Raw genomic sequence first — 5,963 nt, 5'->3', positions numbered from 1 at the left:
TAAACTGAAATGTCACTGTGTTTTCAATATTGGCTTATCCTACTAGAAATAAACTCTGAGACATTTAGGAGGAAAACAAATGAAAATATAGTTTAAAAAAATCTCTCTGCCAAATGTAAATGAACACAATGTTTGACTAACAGCTGACGAACATTTCAAAATGACTCAAGGAATTATTTCACGCGCTGAACATCTAAAATTACCAATTACTTTATTTGGCATACAGATTTACTAGCCAGATAGAGTAGCAAAATGCTAGAATTTATACGTACGCCTTCAGATCTAATGTAGTTACCAAATTCATACTGTGAGTAGACTGCACAAACAGTAACTTGCTGTATATTAATTATTTATGGAAAGTTTCAGACATTTAAAGTTAAAGGAAAGGCATCACCCTGAAAAAGTTCAAATCAACTACAATCCACCATGTCAAAAGATCCGCATTATCAAAAACTGCAAAATTTGCATCCTTTTATTTAATTTACCTGTCACGTGACCTTTGTCGAGTCCGGTAATTCTGTTCTGTGTGGGTCCTCCTGGGCGTGTCCCTTCTTGGCTAGATACATCATTTCCAGAAGTGACATAGCTAGCCCGCGGGTGTTCACCAAGAAACCAGCACCACGCGTGTTACAGGAAATGACGCCTGCAAGCCTGTCAGCTGCGGCGGTGTTTCCATGGTAATAGGACACCCCAGGAGACCTCTTTTTTTACAGGTACCGCTGTACCGGCCTCATCTGTAGGTTTACAAGACCTCACACACGTGCACACATGTACATATGTGTTCATGTTTGAACATGCATGCACAGTCTGCTGTAGGCTGGGAGGGATGGGGGCAGTGCTGGGCTTCACTGGGTAGGACTGGGGCGGGTTAAATGAAGGCTAGGCCGGATTTCACAAAGAAAGACCAACAACGGTTTCAGGAAGTGCATGGTCGCTGACAAATTCAAATAAAGAGAGAGATCGTTATCGGTAAAAAAGAAAAGGCAGCTGATTGTCTAGCTCAGATTAGACTTTCTAAGCTAGACAATCAATCAGCTAACTTGAAAATGCATAATATAAAACTTAAACACATTTACCATACAAATCATGGGCAAAATTAGAATTTTGACTTTAATTCCATTTTAACTGGCAAAGGAAGTAAGGAAGTAAACAGCTGCAAGCAGGTGTGCACATGAGTCATTCACTAGTTCCAAAAGATTCATCAACATATGGATTTTAGGACTCTTCAATAGGAAATATATGTTCCATTTACTGTGTAAACATATATTGAAAGAAATATTGCGACTGCTGACTAACCTGCAACAAGTATCCAAATTAAGAAAAATGAGAAATCCTGATCTGCACACTTGTTCCTGGTTTCTGACCCAAAGTACCGAAGCAAGACAATCAACATGACAGCAAGGTAACTTACTTTTTTAAAAGAGACCATCGATAGAAGCCCCCATATTTCTGTAATGATTGGTTAAGTGTAAGGTGCTGATGTGCTGAATCCAGTGATTATCTAAGGAGATCCATAACACTAATTTGCCTAGCTCCACCCTTGTCATATATTGATGTAAATTTGCCTAAATTCTTAACTTTATACTGCTGACATTTATAAATATGCCCCAAAATGGTCTGTACTGTATTTAAGCCACTCCATTTTGTCATGCGATTATTGCCAATAAGCCACAATCAGGGTTTGGAAGTCTGTTTACAACTGTCATGTCCTTTTACTGTAACTATGGCTGTTAGGGTTGTCCAAAGACATCAGGGGGGTTGTGGAATGTGCAGTCATATCCAGCATCATTCAACGCAGAAGGCTAATTACATGCTGTGAGTGTGAGGCTTTACTGGCCTACCCCCAGAAGGGGTACCAACACTGCCTACATGGGCTTTATCAACTTAATAAAGGCATGAGTACACTACCTTCAGCTTAAAGTGGTTGTAAACCTCCACATACACCCACTGAAGGGACGAGCCTCAGGTGAAACACAGAGATGAAACAATCCTCCTACATATGTTGTGTTTGATCATCTGCAATATTTTCTTCTCTACATCCGTTCAAAGTCCAGAATTTATAAAGCTTGTCTGAGCTGTCAGAAAACGGGGCAGAGAGCTAAAGTTACACTTTGCAGAGCTCAGTGAGGGGAGCTCTGAGAGCTGATTGGAGGGAAGAACGCCCCCCCCCCCTTTCACACAGCACACCGGAACAGAGCTGAGGCTGGAGCCCCCTTCTCTGCATTGTTCATATTTAATGTCTGATGTTTACAACCACTTTAAACCCTCAGTCACATGGGGTGTACTACAGTGTACGCCCACATTAAGGCTACGTTTACCTGCACAGGGATACACAGGTGTTCCATGCACCCCCGTGTAAGCAGTCCCAGTGATGTCAATTGGAATGCAAAGGCTTCATGGACACACCCGCTGCTCCCAATTTGACATCTATGTGGGTGCATGTCCCCAAACTCACACAGTGTGTACTTTGGGGATGTGCGCTCAAATGCATGTCAAATTGGAAGCAGCAGCTGTATCTGTGTGGTTCCTGTGTTCCAATCAACATCAATGGGACTGCCTGCACAGGGATGCGCTGAACACCTGCGCATTTCTCATGCAGGTAAACATGGCCTTGCATGGGTGCGCTGTAGTAGTACACACCACGCGAACGAGGTCTAATTGTAACATTTTTATGTTTAATTGGAAAGTACCTTTAAAGTAAACCTGTGTGGCACCATTGTTGAAGCTAAATTACTTACTCTACTCCTCCCTTCCTTGGCAGCCTCCAATGCTCCTTCGGCATCCTCATGTATAGTGCAGAGCCTCTGATTCTACATTGTACATGATGACATCAGAGAGTTGTGACTGCTCAGGCAGTGAAAAGGAGTTGATTCAGGCAACTTAGTCTTATGAAGAGGAGGAAACCAGCAGGGGCGAGGTATACTGTAGGGATTTCACCTCATCCCTAGCCATAGGAAGCATTTAACTCTTGCAGTGCAGGGGGCCAGGGCCGCTGATAAGGCAATACAGCCAGCCCTCCTGTACCGGCCCCATCAGTTCAAAAGGGGGGCCCAAGCACCTGCCAAGTAAGAGGGATAGCTGTACTGCCTTATTGCTGACACATGTGACTTGTGCGGATCCCGATGCAGTGCTTCAGGCTTCTACTCCTCTTTTTCCCTTCAGCTGTATGCAGGGGGGGATCCGTTATAGGATCTGTGCCCCCTTTCACCTGCTGTCGGACCCCCCTGCGTGCCCCCTCGCCTGTGGCGCTGTCGGCTTCCCTCTTCTCCTGCCGGCTGCTGAGGGCACACAGGGGCTTTTTCAGGATGGAGAGCAGGAGGGGCCAGTAAATATGTCATACTTACCAGCCCCTTCCTTTCCTGAATGAACACAGTGAGAGATCAGTACAAAGCGCTCCTGTGTCCATTCATCATTAAACTGTTTACTATGCTTCAGTTAGTGAATGAACAGGAGGCCTCAGAGCGCTTCCTATTTATTCAACTGTGCAGCCGAGGCTGCAGAGAAAGGAACTGATGCGTCTACAGTCTGTTGTCAGTTACTATAGTTGTCTCAATTGTGAGACATCACATTACATCATTCTCTAAAGGCCCCCAACAGGGCAGTTAAAAAAAAATGTAAATAAATAAAATTCTAAAAAAAAGTAAAAAAAAAAAAATCCTTTAACCCCTTCCCGCCGACCGTACGCATATGTGCGTACTCGGCTTTCCGGGGTTATACCGGGATGATGCCCGCAGCTGCAGGCATCATCCCAGTAACGTTGTTTCGAGCGGGCGATCGGCTACCCATATATAACAACCGATGCGGCTAAAAGCCGCTCGGCTGTTATACCGGAGGAGCGGGAGGGGACATACCCGTGCGATCGGGAGGCCCGGTGTCCAATCGGCTGCCTCCGGCGGCTGTGGGCGGGCTGGAACGAAGCCGTGGGCGGCTTCATTCCAGCCTTCTCAATGTAAACGCGGAAGCGACGTCATGACGTCACTTCCCGTTTACTCGGCTGCCAATGGCGCAGAATTTAAAAAAATACACAGTATTCAGAATCGCCGTTTTCGGCGATCTGAATACTTTGCAGTGCAGAGGAGGGATCGGGGGTCTTTTAGACCCCCGATCCCTCCATAAAGAGTACCTGTCACCACCTATTACTGTCACAAGGGATGTTTACATTCCTTGTGACAGCAATAAAAGTAAAAAAAAAAACATTTTTTTTAAAACACAATTTACAAGTCTAAAAATAAATAAAATAAATAAGAATAAAAAAAAAAATTTTTTTAAAGCGCCCCCGTCCCCGCGAGCTCACGCAGCGAAGAAAACGCATATGGAAGTCGCGCCCGCATATGTAAACGGTGTTCAAATCACACATGTGAGGTATCACCGCGATAGTCAGAGTGAGAGCAATAATTCTAGCCCTAGACCTCCTCTGTAACTCTAACCTGGTAACCGTAAAAAAAAAATTTAAAGCGTCGCCTATGGAAATTCATAGCTACCATAGTTTGTTGCCATTCCACGAGTGCGTGCAATTATAAAGCGTGACATGTTTGGTATCTATTTACTCTGCGTAACATCATCTTTCACATTGTGCAAAAAAATTGGGGTAACTTTACTGTTTGGATTTTTTAAAATTCATGGAAGTGTCCCTTTTCCAAAAATCTGCGTTTAAAACACTGCTGCACAAATACCGTGTGATATAAAATATTGCAACAATCTCCATTTTATTCTCTAGATTCTCTGCTAAAAAAATATATATAATGTTTGGGGGTTCTAAGTAATTTTCTAGCAAAAAATATGGATTTTAACTTGTAAACACCAAATTTCAAAAATAGGCTTAGTCATGAAAGGGATAAAAAAAGGACTTGTTCAAATGTGCTTTGCTTTCTGAAGAGCAGTCAGCATTTGGCTCACTTTTCAGGGAGCATTGGAAAGGCGGTGAGGAACGTATTACGGTCTTACTGCTTGCTTTAACCCCATACTAGTGCACTAATCTGCATGCTTTGCACTTGACTGTGGGACACTTGCAGAGCAGCACTATTCAATTGAATGGGTCTTGATTGATGGGGGTATTATTTCTGTCATGGCTGCAAAGCATAGCATTACAGGGCCCTGTGATTTCTAATAGCAGCCCTGCAGGGGGCCATTACTACAAGGGTAACTTTTTCTCCAGCTGGAGTTTAGCTTCAAAGTTTTCTTTAGTTAGGAGGTAATGGATGTAAAAAGTTAGACTATGAAAAGCTGGCTCATCCTTCTAAAGTTTATAGAACAATTACATAGCTTTAAAAATAAACCCTAGTGACAAATTGAATATATTGATTTGTTCTTTCAAATATAACCATTGTACTGAACATTATCATGAAAGAGATGTTATGAGCACATACAAGAAAAAATGACTGAAGATGTAAATTAAAAAAAACAAAAAAGTTCAGTTGTGTGTTCTTGAAGTATCTTGAGTGGTTCCTCCCACACAAACTATTACAGGTATAAAAAAAAGAAAACACACATTATGGTGCTTACAGGATGGATCGTCTTCAGCAAACATAAAAATAAATAACTACATACTTATGTGCTCTTAGTTCTGCTAGGAACACTCTACTCTTCATCACCTCTTTGAAAATTAGAGTTTCACAGCTTTTTAATGTTATTTTTATCCCTAATAATTGTATACTCATACATAGGATGACTAATCAGGACATGAAGTGGAGGGCTAAGAGGAGAAAGCATTTCAAGCCACTCAGGACATCAGGCAAGCAATGGTTCGTTAAAGGCCACTCTGCCTCCTGCTCCAAGTCATTAAAGTGTATGCGTGGGCAAAAAGAAAAAAAGACCAAAAATATATTCATTACATCTCTACTATAAATACACATTTCACTATGTGTATGTGCCTCTAACTTACTGTTGGGCTGACAGCATAGTGGCCTTTGCAGTCGTGAGATTTCAACCAGCATGATCAGCCTGTTGGACTACAGGAACTCCAC

The sequence above is a fragment of the Aquarana catesbeiana genome, linkage group LG05 (genome assembly GCF_042186555.1).
Source record: "Aquarana catesbeiana isolate 2022-GZ linkage group LG05, ASM4218655v1, whole genome shotgun sequence".
NCBI classification, from domain to species: domain Eukaryota; kingdom Metazoa; phylum Chordata; class Amphibia; order Anura; family Ranidae; genus Aquarana; species Aquarana catesbeiana.
The sequence above is the reverse complement of the archived record's forward strand: the minus strand, read 5'-3'. Positions refer to the sequence as shown.